This window comes from Erythrolamprus reginae, chromosome 5, assembly GCF_031021105.1.
Source record: "Erythrolamprus reginae isolate rEryReg1 chromosome 5, rEryReg1.hap1, whole genome shotgun sequence".
NCBI lineage: Eukaryota > Metazoa > Chordata > Lepidosauria > Squamata > Dipsadidae > Erythrolamprus > Erythrolamprus reginae.
Window position 1 is genome coordinate 112859360 of NC_091954.1, and position 14761 is coordinate 112874120.

At 54.5% G+C, this 14761-nt stretch overlaps 16 non-coding genes across 16 annotated transcripts; all 16 read right to left on the bottom strand.

Moving 5' to 3' along the window:
- Positions 1-45: 45 nt before the first annotated feature.
- LOC139168668 (5S ribosomal RNA) lies at positions 46-164 on the bottom strand. The gene has a single exon (XR_011559339.1). It is a non-coding gene; the product is annotated as a 5S ribosomal RNA (ribosomal RNA).
- Positions 165-810: 646 nt separating this feature from the next.
- Positions 811-929, bottom strand: LOC139168670 (5S ribosomal RNA). Its single transcript, XR_011559340.1, has one exon. It is a non-coding gene; the product is annotated as a 5S ribosomal RNA (ribosomal RNA).
- Positions 930-1971: 1042 nt separating this feature from the next.
- LOC139168671 (5S ribosomal RNA) lies at positions 1972-2090 on the bottom strand. The gene has a single exon (XR_011559341.1). It is a non-coding gene; the product is annotated as a 5S ribosomal RNA (ribosomal RNA).
- A 646-nt stretch (positions 2091-2736) lies between these two features.
- LOC139168672 (5S ribosomal RNA) lies at positions 2737-2855 on the bottom strand. The gene has a single exon (XR_011559342.1). It is a non-coding gene; the product is annotated as a 5S ribosomal RNA (ribosomal RNA).
- A 1042-nt stretch (positions 2856-3897) lies between these two features.
- Positions 3898-4016, bottom strand: LOC139168673 (5S ribosomal RNA). The gene has a single exon (XR_011559343.1). It is a non-coding gene; the product is annotated as a 5S ribosomal RNA (ribosomal RNA).
- A 646-nt stretch (positions 4017-4662) lies between these two features.
- LOC139168675 (5S ribosomal RNA) lies at positions 4663-4781 on the bottom strand. The gene has a single exon (XR_011559345.1). It is a non-coding gene; the product is annotated as a 5S ribosomal RNA (ribosomal RNA).
- Positions 4782-5823: 1042 nt separating this feature from the next.
- Positions 5824-5942, bottom strand: LOC139168676 (5S ribosomal RNA). The gene has a single exon (XR_011559346.1). It is a non-coding gene; the product is annotated as a 5S ribosomal RNA (ribosomal RNA).
- A 646-nt stretch (positions 5943-6588) lies between these two features.
- Positions 6589-6707, bottom strand: LOC139168677 (5S ribosomal RNA). The gene has a single exon (XR_011559347.1). It is a non-coding gene; the product is annotated as a 5S ribosomal RNA (ribosomal RNA).
- A 1042-nt stretch (positions 6708-7749) lies between these two features.
- LOC139168678 (5S ribosomal RNA) lies at positions 7750-7868 on the bottom strand. Its single transcript, XR_011559348.1, has one exon. It is a non-coding gene; the product is annotated as a 5S ribosomal RNA (ribosomal RNA).
- Positions 7869-8514: 646 nt separating this feature from the next.
- Positions 8515-8633, bottom strand: LOC139168679 (5S ribosomal RNA). The gene has a single exon (XR_011559349.1). It is a non-coding gene; the product is annotated as a 5S ribosomal RNA (ribosomal RNA).
- A 1042-nt stretch (positions 8634-9675) lies between these two features.
- LOC139168680 (5S ribosomal RNA) lies at positions 9676-9794 on the bottom strand. The gene has a single exon (XR_011559350.1). It is a non-coding gene; the product is annotated as a 5S ribosomal RNA (ribosomal RNA).
- Positions 9795-10440: 646 nt separating this feature from the next.
- Positions 10441-10559, bottom strand: LOC139168681 (5S ribosomal RNA). Its single transcript, XR_011559351.1, has one exon. It is a non-coding gene; the product is annotated as a 5S ribosomal RNA (ribosomal RNA).
- A 1042-nt stretch (positions 10560-11601) lies between these two features.
- Positions 11602-11720, bottom strand: LOC139168682 (5S ribosomal RNA). The gene has a single exon (XR_011559352.1). It is a non-coding gene; the product is annotated as a 5S ribosomal RNA (ribosomal RNA).
- Positions 11721-12366: 646 nt separating this feature from the next.
- LOC139168683 (5S ribosomal RNA) lies at positions 12367-12485 on the bottom strand. Its single transcript, XR_011559353.1, has one exon. It is a non-coding gene; the product is annotated as a 5S ribosomal RNA (ribosomal RNA).
- Positions 12486-13527: 1042 nt separating this feature from the next.
- LOC139168684 (5S ribosomal RNA) lies at positions 13528-13646 on the bottom strand. Its single transcript, XR_011559354.1, has one exon. It is a non-coding gene; the product is annotated as a 5S ribosomal RNA (ribosomal RNA).
- A 646-nt stretch (positions 13647-14292) lies between these two features.
- LOC139168686 (5S ribosomal RNA) lies at positions 14293-14411 on the bottom strand. Its single transcript, XR_011559356.1, has one exon. It is a non-coding gene; the product is annotated as a 5S ribosomal RNA (ribosomal RNA).
- Positions 14412-14761: the final 350 nt, after the last annotated feature.

The window sequence follows — 14761 nt, forward strand, 5'->3', positions numbered from 1 at the left end:
TCTAGCGGCAGCAAAGGTATTAAAGTGGTCGCAAAAGGGGGCAAAAGCCTACAGCACCCGGTATTCCCAGGCGGTCTCCCATCCAAGTACTAACCAGGCCTGACCCTGCTTAGCTTCCGAGATCAGACGGGATCGGGCGCTTTCAGGGTAGTATGGCCGTAGACGGCAATCAAGCTGCTTGCCGCTTCCTTTAGGCAACCCTCAGCATCTCCTGTTCAAGTCCTGCTCGGGAATCCGAGCCAGGGTCTCATCGGGTTCCCACAGGCTCATGCCTTCTCCTTTACCTGCTGCTCAGACTCTCTTTGTCACACATACAGGCTGTGGGGATTTCTAGGGTGGGCCGCTGGTCTCTCCCGGACTCCATTCCCACGGAACGTGGAACGTAGAAGAATCCCCGTGGCCGTTAATCCATGTTTGGAGATGGGCAATGGAAATCGCACCGTCCCAGAGTCGTGCGTTGGTCCTTGGAAATGTTCCCAAAGGATGTCTGACAAAGTCAGTGCAGCCAGCAGACTCGCTTAATGACAGATGATTCAGTGGCGACGGCGGTCCTTGTGGTCACCACTGTGACAACTCACTACGCCATCACCCTGCCTACAAGGGCAAAGTTAGGGCTGAATTGCGGTGCTAAGCCAAGGACTACATGGCTATCACGCAACTTGGCTTTCAAGCTTTGGTTGATTGGGTGGCAAAGGAATATCATGGGAGGGGGACGGGCGGGACTGTGGAAAGGGAAAAGCAGCCTTGCATTCTGTTGGCTAGGTTGGCAGCGGCAGCAAATTTCTTAAAGTGGCAGCGAAAAGGGGCAAAAGCCTACAGCACCCGGTATTCCCAGGCGGTCTCCCATCCAAGTACTAACCAGGCCTGACCCTGCTTAGCTTCCGAGATCAGACGGGATCGGGCGCTTTCAGGGTAGTATGGCCGTAGACGACAATCAAGTTGTTTGCCGCTGCCTTAAGCAACCCCCAGTGCCCCCTGTTCCAGCCCTGCTACAGAATCCAACTCAGAGTCTCGTCGGGTTCCCACAGGCCCATGTCTTCTCCTTTGCCTGCTGCTCAGCCTGTCTCTTTCAAACAAACCGGCTCTGGAAGTGGGCCTCTTGGGTTCTTCCCACAACTCGATTCTTCTCCTCTTAACCTAGCAAGCCTCGACGCCTCACGGACGGCTCCCGGCCCGGCCTGCTGGTCGCTCCCGGACTCCATTCCGATGGAACCTGCAGACAAAAAGCAGGGGCCGCACACTCTGCCATGCAGGGCAGGCCGTTCCCACTCTGGCTCAACAGATACAAAAGGCCAGCTGCCAACCAGACCTTGATCACGGGCGGAGGCCGGCACAAGAAGTGCGGAATTCAAATCTTGACTTAAGTCTTTTTTCTCCTTTTAGATGATATCTTACTTCTTCTTGTCGTCTCTACGTTTGAAGTTTTGAAAATCTCCTTTCGGTTTCCGGAATTTATATACATGTGCACAAGGAGAGGACACGTACAGGTGCATGCACACATATGAACAGATAGCCCTTGACTCGAAACAATTAACCTAGCATCTCTAGAAGTGCCCACGAGCACTGTAGAAAGGGCTCTTTGACCGTTTTTCGCACCTATGACCCTCGCAGCAACCCCACGGCCGGGCGGCCCAAATTCGGGAACGGACGATGAAACTGGAACCGTCCAGGGTGGTCCGATGGTCCTTCGTAATCTTGCCAGCGGACGTTGGACAGGCAGACAATGCGGCTAGCAGTCGCTTAACGACGGATTGACACACTTCCCGACGGCGGTCCTTCTGGTCACCACTGTGCAAAGATGAAACTCACTTAACAACCGCCTTGCCTACACAAAGAAAGTTAGGGCTGAATTGCGGTGGTCAGCCAACGACTACCTACGTTTCGGGCGGGCTGGGAAAAGCAGGGTTGCCTTCTGTTGGCCAGGCTTCTAGCGGCAGCAAAGGTATTAAAGTGGTCGCAAAAGGGGGCAAAAGCCTACAGCACCCGGTATTCCCAGGCGGTCTCCCATCCAAGTACTAACCAGGCCTGACCCTGCTTAGCTTCCGAGATCAGACGGGATCGGGCGCTTTCAGGGTAGTATGGCCGTAGACGGCAATCAAGCTGCTTGCCGCTTCCTTTAGGCAACCCTCAGCATCTCCTGTTCAAGTCCTGCTCGGGAATCCGAGCCAGGGTCTCATCGGGTTCCCACAGGCTCATGCCTTCTCCTTTACCTGCTGCTCAGACTCTCTTTGTCACACATACAGGCTGTGGGGATTTCTAGGGTGGGCCGCTGGTCTCTCCCGGACTCCATTCCCACGGAACGTGGAACGTAGAAGAATCCCCGTGGCCGTTAATCCATGTTTGGAGATGGGCAATGGAAATCGCACCGTCCCAGAGTCGTGCGTTGGTCCTTGGAAATGTTCCCAAAGGATGTCTGACAAAGTCAGTGCAGCCAGCAGACTCGCTTAATGACAGATGATTCAGTGGCGACGGCGGTCCTTGTGGTCACCACTGTGACAACTCACTACGCCATCACCCTGCCTACAAGGGCAAAGTTAGGGATGAATTGCGGTGCTAAGCCAAGGACTACATGGCTATCACGCAACTTGGCTTTCAAGCTTTGGTTGATTGGGTGGCAAAGGAATATCATGGGAGGGGGACGGGCGGGACTGTGGAAAGGGAAAAGCAGCCTTGCATTCTGTTGGCTAGGTTGGCAGCGGCAGCAAATTTCTTAAAGTGGCAGCGAAAAGGGGCAAAAGCCTACAGCACCCGGTATTCCCAGGCGGTCTCCCATCCAAGTACTAACCAGGCCTGACCCTGCTTAGCTTCCGAGATCAGACGGGATCGGGCGCTTTCAGGGTAGTATGGCCGTAGACGACAATCAAGTTGTTTGCCGCTGCCTTAAGCAACCCCCAGTGCCCCCTGTTCCAGCCCTGCTACAGAATCCAACTCAGAGTCTCGTCGGGTTCCCACAGGCCCATGTCTTCTCCTTTGCCTGCTGCTCAGCCTGTCTCTTTCAAACAAACCGGCTCTGCAAGTGGGCCTCTTGGGTTCTTCCCACAACTCGATTCTTCTCCTCTTAACCTAGCAAGCCTCGACGCCTCACGGACGGCTCCCGGCCCGGCCTGCTGGTCGCTCCCGGACTCCATTCCGATGGAACCTGCAGACAAAAAGCAGGGGCCGCACACTCTGCCATGCAGGGCAGGCCGTTCCCACTCTGGCTCAACAGATACAAAAGGCCAGCTGCCAACCAGACCTTGATCACGGGCGGAGGCCGGCACAAGAAGTGCGGAATTCAAATCTTGACTTAAGTCTTTTTTCTCCTTTTAGATGATATCTTACTTCTTCTTGTCGTCTCTACGTTTGAAGTTTTGAAAATCTCCTTTCGGTTTCCGGAATTTATATACATGTGCACAAGGAGAGGACACGTACAGGTGCATGCACACATATGAACAGATAGCCCTTGACTCGAAACAATTAACCTAGCATCTCTAGAAGTGCCCACGAGCACTGTAGAAAGGGCTCTTTGACCGTTTTTCGCACCTATGACCCTCGCAGCAACCCCACGGCCGGGCGGCCCAAATTCGGGAACGGACGATGAAACTGGAACCGTCCAGGGTGGTCCGATGGTCCTTCGTAATCTTGCCAGCGGACGTTGGACAGGCAGACAATGCGGCTAGCAGTCGCTTAACGACGGATTGACACACTTCCCGACGGCGGTCCTTCTGGTCACCACTGTGCAAAGATGAAACTCACTTAACAACCGCCTTGCCTACACAAAGAAAGTTAGGGCTGAATTGCGGTGGTCAGCCAACGACTACCTACGTTTCGGGCGGGCTGGGAAAAGCAGGGTTGCCTTCTGTTGGCCAGGCTTCTAGCGGCAGCAAAGGTATTAAAGTGGTCGCAAAAGGGGGCAAAAGCCTACAGCACCCGGTATTCCCAGGCGGTCTCCCATCCAAGTACTAACCAGGCCTGACCCTGCTTAGCTTCCGAGATCAGACGGGATCGGGCGCTTTCAGGGTAGTATGGCCGTAGACGGCAATCAAGCTGCTTGCCGCTTCCTTTAGGCAACCCTCAGCATCTCCTGTTCAAGTCCTGCTCGGGAATCCGAGCCAGGGTCTCATCGGGTTCCCACAGGCTCATGCCTTCTCCTTTACCTGCTGCTCAGACTCTCTTTGTCACACATACAGGCTGTGGGGATTTCTAGGGTGGGCCGCTGGTCTCTCCCGGACTCCATTCCCACGGAACGTGGAACGTAGAAGAATCCCCGTGGCCGTTAATCCATGTTTGGAGATGGGCAATGGAAATCGCACCGTCCCAGAGTCGTGCGTTGGTCCTTGGAAATGTTCCCAAAGGATGTCTGACAAAGTCAGTGCAGCCAGCAGACTCGCTTAATGACAGATGATTCAGTGGCGACGGCGGTCCTTGTGGTCACCACTGTGACAACTCACTACGCCATCACCCTGCCTACAAGGGCAAAGTTAGGGCTGAATTGCGGTGCTAAGCCAAGGACTACATGGCTATCACGCAACTTGGCTTTCAAGCTTTGGTTGATTGGGTGGCAAAGGAATATCATGGGAGGGGGACGGGCGGGACTGTGGAAAGGGAAAAGCAGCCTTGCATTCTGTTGGCTAGGTTGGCAGCGGCAGCAAATTTCTTAAAGTGGCAGCGAAAAGGGGCAAAAGCCTACAGCACCCGGTATTCCCAGGCGGTCTCCCATCCAAGTACTAACCAGGCCTGACCCTGCTTAGCTTCCGAGATCAGACGGGATCGGGCGCTTTCAGGGTAGTATGGCCGTAGACGACAATCAAGTTGTTTGCCGCTGCCTTAAGCAACCCCCAGTGCCCCCTGTTCCAGCCCTGCTACAGAATCCAACTCAGAGTCTCGTCGGGTTCCCACAGGCCCATGTCTTCTCCTTTGCCTGCTGCTCAGCCTGTCTCTTTCAAACAAACCGGCTCTGGAAGTGGGCCTCTTGGGTTCTTCCCACAACTCGATTCTTCTCCTCTTAACCTAGCAAGCCTCGACGCCTCACGGACGGCTCCCGGCCCGGCCTGCTGGTCGCTCCCGGACTCCATTCCGATGGAACCTGCAGACAAAAAGCAGGGGCCGCACACTCTGCCATGCAGGGCAGGCCGTTCCCACTCTGGCTCAACAGATACAAAAGGCCAGCTGCCAACCAGACCTTGATCACGGGCGGAGGCCGGCACAAGAAGTGCGAAATTCAAATCTTGACTTAAGTCTTTTTTCTCCTTTTAGATGATATCTTACTTCTTCTTGTCGTCTCTACGTTTGAAGTTTTGAAAATCTCCTTTCGGTTTCCGGAATTTATATACATGTGCACAAGGAGAGGACACGTACAGGTGCATGCACACATATGAACAGATAGCCCTTGACTCGAAACAATTAACCTAGCATCTCTAGAAGTGCCCACGAGCACTGTAGAAAGGGCTCTTTGACCGTTTTTCGCACCTATGACCCTCGCAGCAACCCCACGGCCGGGCGGCCCAAATTCGGGAACGGACGATGAAACTGGAACCGTCCAGGGTGGTCCGATGGTCCTTCGTAATCTTGCCAGCGGACGTTGGACAGGCAGACAATGCGGCTAGCAGTCGCTTAACGACGGATTGACACACTTCCCGACGGCGGTCCTTCTGGTCACCACTGTGCAAAGATGAAACTCACTTAACAACCGCCTTGCCTACACAAAGAAAGTTAGGGCTGAATTGCGGTGGTCAGCCAACGACTACCTACGTTTCGGGCGGGCTGGGAAAAGCAGGGTTGCCTTCTGTTGGCCAGGCTTCTAGCGGCAGCAAAGGTATTAAAGTGGTCGCAAAAGGGGGCAAAAGCCTACAGCACCCGGTATTCCCAGGCGGTCTCCCATCCAAGTACTAACCAGGCCTGACCCTGCTTAGCTTCCGAGATCAGACGGGATCGGGCGCTTTCAGGGTAGTATGGCCGTAGACGGCAATCAAGCTGCTTGCCGCTTCCTTTAGGCAACCCTCAGCATCTCCTGTTCAAGTCCTGCTCGGGAATCCGAGCCAGGGTCTCATCGGGTTCCCACAGGCTCATGCCTTCTCCTTTACCTGCTGCTCAGACTCTCTTTGTCACACATACAGGCTGTGGGGATTTCTAGGGTGGGCCGCTGGTCTCTCCCGGACTCCATTCCCACGGAACGTGGAACGTAGAAGAATCCCCGTGGCCGTTAATCCATGTTTGGAGATGGGCAATGGAAATCGCACCGTCCCAGAGTCGTGCGTTGGTCCTTGGAAATGTTCCCAAAGGATGTCTGACAAAGTCAGTGCAGCCAGCAGACTCGCTTAATGACAGATGATTCAGTGGCGACGGCGGTCCTTGTGGTCACCACTGTGACAACTCACTACGCCATCACCCTGCCTACAAGGGCAAAGTTAGGGATGAATTGCGGTGCTAAGCCAAGGACTACATGGCTATCACGCAACTTGGCTTTCAAGCTTTGGTTGATTGGGTGGCAAAGGAATATCATGGGAGGGGGACGGGCGGGACTGTGGAAAGGGAAAAGCAGCCTTGCATTCTGTTGGCTAGGTTGGCAGCGGCAGCAAATTTCTTAAAGTGGCAGCGAAAAGGGGCAAAAGCCTACAGCACCCGGTATTCCCAGGCGGTCTCCCATCCAAGTACTAACCAGGCCTGACCCTGCTTAGCTTCCGAGATCAGACGGGATCGGGCGCTTTCAGGGTAGTATGGCCGTAGACGACAATCAAGTTGTTTGCCGCTGCCTTAAGCAACCCCCAGTGCCCCCTGTTCCAGCCCTGCTACAGAATCCAACTCAGAGTCTCGTCGGGTTCCCACAGGCCCATGTCTTCTCCTTTGCCTGCTGCTCAGCCTGTCTCTTTCAAACAAACCGGCTCTGGAAGTGGGCCTCTTGGGTTCTTCCCACAACTCGATTCTTCTCCTCTTAACCTAGCAAGCCTCGACGCCTCACGGACGGCTCCCGGCCCGGCCTGCTGGTCGCTCCCGGACTCCATTCCGATGGAACCTGCAGACAAAAAGCAGGGGCCGCACACTCTGCCATGCAGGGCAGGCCGTTCCCACTCTGGCTCAACAGATACAAAAGGCCAGCTGCCAACCAGACCTTGATCACGGGCGGAGGCCGGCACAAGAAGTGCGGAATTCAAATCTTGACTTAAGTCTTTTTTCTCCTTTTAGATGATATCTTACTTCTTCTTGTCGTCTCTACGTTTGAAGTTTTGAAAATCTCCTTTCGGTTTCCGGAATTTATATACATGTGCACAAGGAGAGGACACGTACAGGTGCATGCACACATATGAACAGATAGCCCTTGACTCGAAACAATTAACCTAGCATCTCTAGAAGTGCCCACGAGCACTGTAGAAAGGGCTCTTTGACCGTTTTTCGCACCTATGACCCTCGCAGCAACCCCACGGCCGGGCGGCCCAAATTCGGGAACGGACGATGAAACTGGAACCGTCCAGGGTGGTCCGATGGTCCTTCGTAATCTTGCCAGCGGACGTTGGACAGGCAGACAATGCGGCTAGCAGTCGCTTAACGACGGATTGACACACTTCCCGACGGCGGTCCTTCTGGTCACCACTGTGCAAAGATGAAACTCACTTAACAACCGCCTTGCCTACACAAAGAAAGTTAGGGCTGAATTGCGGTGGTCAGCCAACGACTACCTACGTTTCGGGCGGGCTGGGAAAAGCAGGGTTGCCTTCTGTTGGCCAGGCTTCTAGCGGCAGCAAAGGTATTAAAGTGGTCGCAAAAGGGGGCAAAAGCCTACAGCACCCGGTATTCCCAGGCGGTCTCCCATCCAAGTACTAACCAGGCCTGACCCTGCTTAGCTTCCGAGATCAGACGGGATCGGGCGCTTTCAGGGTAGTATGGCCGTAGACGGCAATCAAGCTGCTTGCCGCTTCCTTTAGGCAACCCTCAGCATCTCCTGTTCAAGTCCTGCTCGGGAATCCGAGCCAGGGTCTCATCGGGTTCCCACAGGCTCATGCCTTCTCCTTTACCTGCTGCTCAGACTCTCTTTGTCACACATACAGGCTGTGGGGATTTCTAGGGTGGGCCGCTGGTCTCTCCCGGACTCCATTCCCACGGAACGTGGAACGTAGAAGAATCCCCGTGGCCGTTAATCCATGTTTGGAGATGGGCAATGGAAATCGCACCGTCCCAGAGTCGTGCGTTGGTCCTTGGAAATGTTCCCAAAGGATGTCTGACAAAGTCAGTGCAGCCAGCAGACTCGCTTAATGACAGATGATTCAGTGGCGACGGCGGTCCTTGTGGTCACCACTGTGACAACTCACTACGCCATCACCCTGCCTACAAGGGCAAAGTTAGGGCTGAATTGCGGTGCTAAGCCAAGGACTACATGGCTATCACGCAACTTGGCTTACAAGCTTTGGTTGATTGGGTGGCAAAGGAATATCATGGGAGGGGGACGGGCGGGACTGTGGAAAGGGAAAAGCAGCCTTGCATTCTGTTGGCTAGGTTGGCAGCGGCAGCAAATTTCTTAAAGTGGCAGCGAAAAGGGGCAAAAGCCTACAGCACCCGGTATTCCCAGGCGGTCTCCCATCCAAGTACTAACCAGGCCTGACCCTGCTTAGCTTCCGAGATCAGACGGGATCGGGCGCTTTCAGGGTAGTATGGCCGTAGACGACAATCAAGTTGTTTGCCGCTGCCTTAAGCAACCCCCAGTGCCCCCTGTTCCAGCCCTGCTACAGAATCCAACTCAGAGTCTCGTCGGGTTCCCACAGGCCCATGTCTTCTCCTTTGCCTGCTGCTCAGCCTGTCTCTTTCAAACAAACCGGCTCTGGAAGTGGGCCTCTTGGGTTCTTCCCACAACTCGATTCTTCTCCTCTTAACCTAGCAAGCCTCGACGCCTCACGGACGGCTCCCGGCCCGGCCTGCTGGTCGCTCCCGGACTCCATTCCGATGGAACCTGCAGACAAAAAGCAGGGGCCGCACACTCTGCCATGCAGGGCAGGCCGTTCCCACTCTGGCTCAACAGATACAAAAGGCCAGCTGCCAACCAGACCTTGATCACGGGCGGAGGCCGGCACAAGAAGTGCGAAATTCAAATCTTGACTTAAGTCTTTTTTCTCCTTTTAGATGATATCTTACTTCTTCTTGTCGTCTCTACGTTTGAAGTTTTGAAAATCTCCTTTCGGTTTCCGGAATTTATATACATGTGCACAAGGAGAGGACACGTACAGGTGCATGCACACATATGAACAGATAGCCCTTGACTCGAAACAATTAACCTAGCATCTCTAGAAGTGCCCACGAGCACTGTAGAAAGGGCTCTTTGACCGTTTTTCGCACCTATGACCCTCGCAGCAACCCCACGGCCGGGCGGCCCAAATTCGGGAACGGACGATGAAACTGGAACCGTCCAGGGTGGTCCGATGGTCCTTCGTAATCTTGCCAGCGGACGTTGGACAGGCAGACAATGCGGCTAGCAGTCGCTTAACGACGGATTGACACACTTCCCGACGGCGGTCCTTCTGGTCACCACTGTGCAAAGATGAAACTCACTTAACAACCGCCTTGCCTACACAAAGAAAGTTAGGGCTGAATTGCGGTGGTCAGCCAACGACTACCTACGTTTCGGGCGGGCTGGGAAAAGCAGGGTTGCCTTCTGTTGGCCAGGCTTCTAGCGGCAGCAAAGGTATTAAAGTGGTCGCAAAAGGGGGCAAAAGCCTACAGCACCCGGTATTCCCAGGCGGTCTCCCATCCAAGTACTAACCAGGCCTGACCCTGCTTAGCTTCCGAGATCAGACGGGATCGGGCGCTTTCAGGGTAGTATGGCCGTAGACGGCAATCAAGCTGCTTGCCGCTTCCTTTAGGCAACCCTCAGCATCTCCTGTTCAAGTCCTGCTCGGGAATCCGAGCCAGGGTCTCATCGGGTTCCCACAGGCTCATGCCTTCTCCTTTACCTGCTGCTCAGACTCTCTTTGTCACACATACAGGCTGTGGGGATTTCTAGGGTGGGCCGCTGGTCTCTCCCGGACTCCATTCCCACGGAACGTGGAACGTAGAAGAATCCCCGTGGCCGTTAATCCATGTTTGGAGATGGGCAATGGAAATCGCACCGTCCCAGAGTCGTGCGTTGGTCCTTGGAAATGTTCCCAAAGGATGTCTGACAAAGTCAGTGCAGCCAGCAGACTCGCTTAATGACAGATGATTCAGTGGCGACGGCGGTCCTTGTGGTCACCACTGTGACAACTCACTACGCCATCACCCTGCCTACAAGGGCAAAGTTAGGGATGAATTGCGGTGCTAAGCCAAGGACTACATGGCTATCACGCAACTTGGCTTTCAAGCTTTGGTTGATTGGGTGGCAAAGGAATATCATGGGAGGGGGACGGGCGGGACTGTGGAAAGGGAAAAGCAGCCTTGCATTCTGTTGGCTAGGTTGGCAGCGGCAGCAAATTTCTTAAAGTGGCAGCGAAAAGGGGCAAAAGCCTACAGCACCCGGTATTCCCAGGCGGTCTCCCATCCAAGTACTAACCAGGCCTGACCCTGCTTAGCTTCCGAGATCAGACGGGATCGGGCGCTTTCAGGGTAGTATGGCCGTAGACGACAATCAAGTTGTTTGCCGCTGCCTTAAGCAACCCCCAGTGCCCCCTGTTCCAGCCCTGCTACAGAATCCAACTCAGAGTCTCGTCGGGTTCCCACAGGCCCATGTCTTCTCCTTTGCCTGCTGCTCAGCCTGTCTCTTTCAAACAAACCGGCTCTGGAAGTGGGCCTCTTGGGTTCTTCCCACAACTCGATTCTTCTCCTCTTAACCTAGCAAGCCTCGACGCCTCACGGACGGCTCCCGGCCCGGCCTGCTGGTCGCTCCCGGACTCCATTCCGATGGAACCTGCAGACAAAAAGCAGGGGCCGCACACTCTGCCATGCAGGGCAGGCCGTTCCCACTCTGGCTCAACAGATACAAAAGGCCAGCTGCCAACCAGACCTTGATCACGGGCGGAGGCCGGCACAAGAAGTGCGAAATTCAAATCTTGACTTAAGTCTTTTTTCTCCTTTTAGATGATATCTTACTTCTTCTTGTCGTCTCTACGTTTGAAGTTTTGAAAATCTCCTTTCGGTTTCCGGAATTTATATACATGTGCACAAGGAGAGGACACGTACAGGTGCATGCACACATATGAACAGATAGCCCTTGACTCGAAACAATTAACCTAGCATCTCTAGAAGTGCCCACGAGCACTGTAGAAAGGGCTCTTTGACCGTTTTTCGCACCTATGACCCTCGCAGCAACCCCACGGCCGGGCGGCCCAAATTCGGGAACGGACGATGAAACTGGAACCGTCCAGGGTGGTCCGATGGTCCTTCGTAATCTTGCCAGCGGACGTTGGACAGGCAGACAATGCGGCTAGCAGTCGCTTAACGACGGATTGACACACTTCCCGACGGCGGTCCTTCTGGTCACCACTGTGCAAAGATGAAACTCACTTAACAACCGCCTTGCCTACACAAAGAAAGTTAGGGCTGAATTGCGGTGGTCAGCCAACGACTACCTACGTTTCGGGCGGGCTGGGAAAAGCAGGGTTGCCTTCTGTTGGCCAGGCTTCTAGCGGCAGCAAAGGTATTAAAGTGGTCGCAAAAGGGGGCAAAAGCCTACAGCACCCGGTATTCCCAGGCGGTCTCCCATCCAAGTACTAACCAGGCCTGACCCTGCTTAGCTTCCGAGATCAGACGGGATCGGGCGCTTTCAGGGTAGTATGGCCGTAGACGGCAATCAAGCTGCTTGCCGCTTCCTTTAGGCAACCCTCAGCATCTCCTGTTCAAGTCCTGCTCGGGAATCCGAGCCAGGGTCTCATCGGGTTCCCACAGGCTCATGCCTTCTCCTTTACCTGCTGCTCAGACTCTCTTTGTCACACATACAGGCTGTGGGGATTTCTAGGGTGGGCCGCTGGTCTCTCCCGGACTCCATTCCCACGGAACGTGGAACGTAGAAGAATCCCCGTGGCCGTTAATCCATGTTTGGAGATGGGCAATGGAAATCGCACCGTCCCAGAGTCGTGCGTTGGTCCTTGGAAATGTTCCCAAAGGATGTCTGACAAAGTCAGTGCAGCCAGCAGACTCGCTTAATGACAGATGATTCAGTGGCGACGGCGGTCCTTGTGGTCACCACTGTGACAACTCACTACGCCATCACCCTGCCTACAAGGGCAAAGTTAGGGATGAATTGCGGTGCTAAGCCAAGGACTACATGGCTATCACGCAACTTGGCTTTCAAGCTTTGGTTGATTGGGTGGCAAAGGAATATCATGGGAGGGGGACGGGCGGGACTGTGGAAAGGGAAAAGCAGCCTTGCATTCTGTTGGCTAGGTTGGCAGCGGCAGCAAATTTCTTAAAGTGGCAGCGAAAAGGGGCAAAAGCCTACAGCACCCGGTATTCCCAGGCGGTCTCCCATCCAAGTACTAACCAGGCCTGACCCTGCTTAGCTTCCGAGATCAGACGGGATCGGGCGCTTTCAGGGTAGTATGGCCGTAGACGACAATCAAGTTGTTTGCCGCTGCCTTAAGCAACCCCCAGTGCCCCCTGTTCCAGCCCTGCTACAGAATCCAACTCAGAGTCTCGTCGGGTTCCCACAGGCCCATGTCTTCTCCTTTGCCTGCTGCTCAGCCTGTCTCTTTCAAACAAACCGGCTCTGGAAGTGGGCCTCTTGGGTTCTTCCCACAACTCGATTCTTCTCCTCTTAACCTAGCAAGCCTCGACGCCTCACGGACGGCTCCCGGCCCGGCCTGCTGGTCGCTCCCGGACTCCATTCCGATGGAACCTGCAGACAAAAAGCAGGGGCCGCACACTCTGCCATGCAGGGCAGGCCGTTCCCACTCTGGCTCAACAGATACAAAAGGCCAGCTGCCAACCAGACCTTGATCACGGGCGGAGGCCGGCACAAGAAGTGCGAAATTCAAATCTTGACTTAAGTCTTTTTTCTCCTTTTAGATGATATCTTACTTCTTCTTGTCGTCTCTACGTTTGAAGTTTTGAAAATCTCCTTTCGGTTTCCGGAATTTATATACATGTGCACAAGGAGAGGACACGTACAGGTGCATGCACACATATGAACAGATAGCCCTTGACTCGAAACAATTAACCTAGCATCTCTAGAAGTGCCCACGAGCACTGTAGAAAGGGCTCTTTGACCGTTTTTCGCACCTATGACCCTCGCAGCAACCCCACGGCCGGGCGGCCCAAATTCGGGAACGGACGATGAAACTGGAACCGTCCAGGGTGGTCCGATGGTCCTTCGTAATCTTGCCAGCGGACGTTGGACAGGCAGACAATGCGGCTAGCAGTCGCTTAACGACGGATTGACACACTTCCCGACGGCGGTCCTTCTGGTCACCACTGTGCAAAGATGAAACTCACTTAACAACCGCCTTGCCTACACAAAGAAAGTTAGGGCTGAATTGCGGTGGTCAGCCAACGACTACCTACGTTTCGGGCGGGCTGGGAAAAGCAGGGTTGCCTTCTGTTGGCCAGGCTTCTAGCGGCAGCAAAGGTATTAAAGTGGTCGCAAAAGGGGGCAAAAGCCTACAGCACCCGGTATTCCCAGGCGGTCTCCCATCCAAGTACTAACCAGGCCTGACCCTGCTTAGCTTCCGAGATCAGACGGGATCGGGCGCTTTCAGGGTAGTATGGCCGTAGACGGCAATCAAGCTGCTTGCCGCTTCCTTTAGGCAACCCTCAGCATCTCCTGTTCAAGTCCTGCTCGGGAATCCGAGCCAGGGTCTCATCGGGTTCCCACAGGCTCATGCCTTCTCCTTTACCTGCTGCTCAGACTCTCTTTGTCACACATACAGGCTGTGGGGATTTCTAGGGTGGGCCGCTGGTCTCTCCCGGACTCCATTCCCACGGAACGTGGAACGTAGAAGAATCCCCGTGGCCGTTAATCCATGTTTGGAGATGGGCAATGGAAATCGCACCGTCCCAGAGTCGTGCGTTGGTCCTTGGAAATGTTCCCAAAGGATGTCTGACAAAGTCAGTGCAGCCAGCAGACTCGCTTAATGACAGATGATTCAGTGGCGACGGCGGTCCTTGTGGTCACCACTGTGACAACTCACTACGCCATCACCCTGCCTACAAGGGCAAAGTTAGGGATGAATTGCGGTGCTAAGCCAAGGACTACATGGCTATCACGCAACTTGGCTTTCAAGCTTTGGTTGATTGGGTGGCAAAGGAATATCATGGGAGGGGGACGGGCGGGACTGTGGAAAGGGAAAAGCAGCCTTGCATTCTGTTGGCTAGGTTGGCAGCGGCAGCAAATTTCTTAAAGTGGCAGCGAAAAGGGGCAAAAGCCTACAGCACCCGGTATTCCCAGGCGGTCTCCCATCCAAGTACTAACCAGGCCTGACCCTGCTTAGCTTCCGAGATCAGACGGGATCGGGCGCTTTCAGGGTAGTATGGCCGTAGACGACAATCAAGTTGTTTGCCGCTGCCTTAAGCAACCCCCAGTGCCCCCTGTTCCAGCCCTGCTACAGAATCCAACTCAGAGTCTCGTCGGGTTCCCACAGGCCCATGTCTTCTCCTTTGCCTGCTGCTCAGCCTGTCTCTTTCAAACAAACCGGCTCTGGAAGTGGGCCTCTTGGGTTCTTCCCACAACTCGATTCTTCTCCTCTTAACCTAGCAAGCCTCGACGCCTCACGGACGGCTCCCGGCCCGGCCTGCTGGTCGCTCCCGGACTCCATTCCGATGGAACCTGCAGACAAAAAGCAGGGGCCGCACACTCTGCCATGCAGGGCAGGCCGTTCCCACTCTGGCTCAA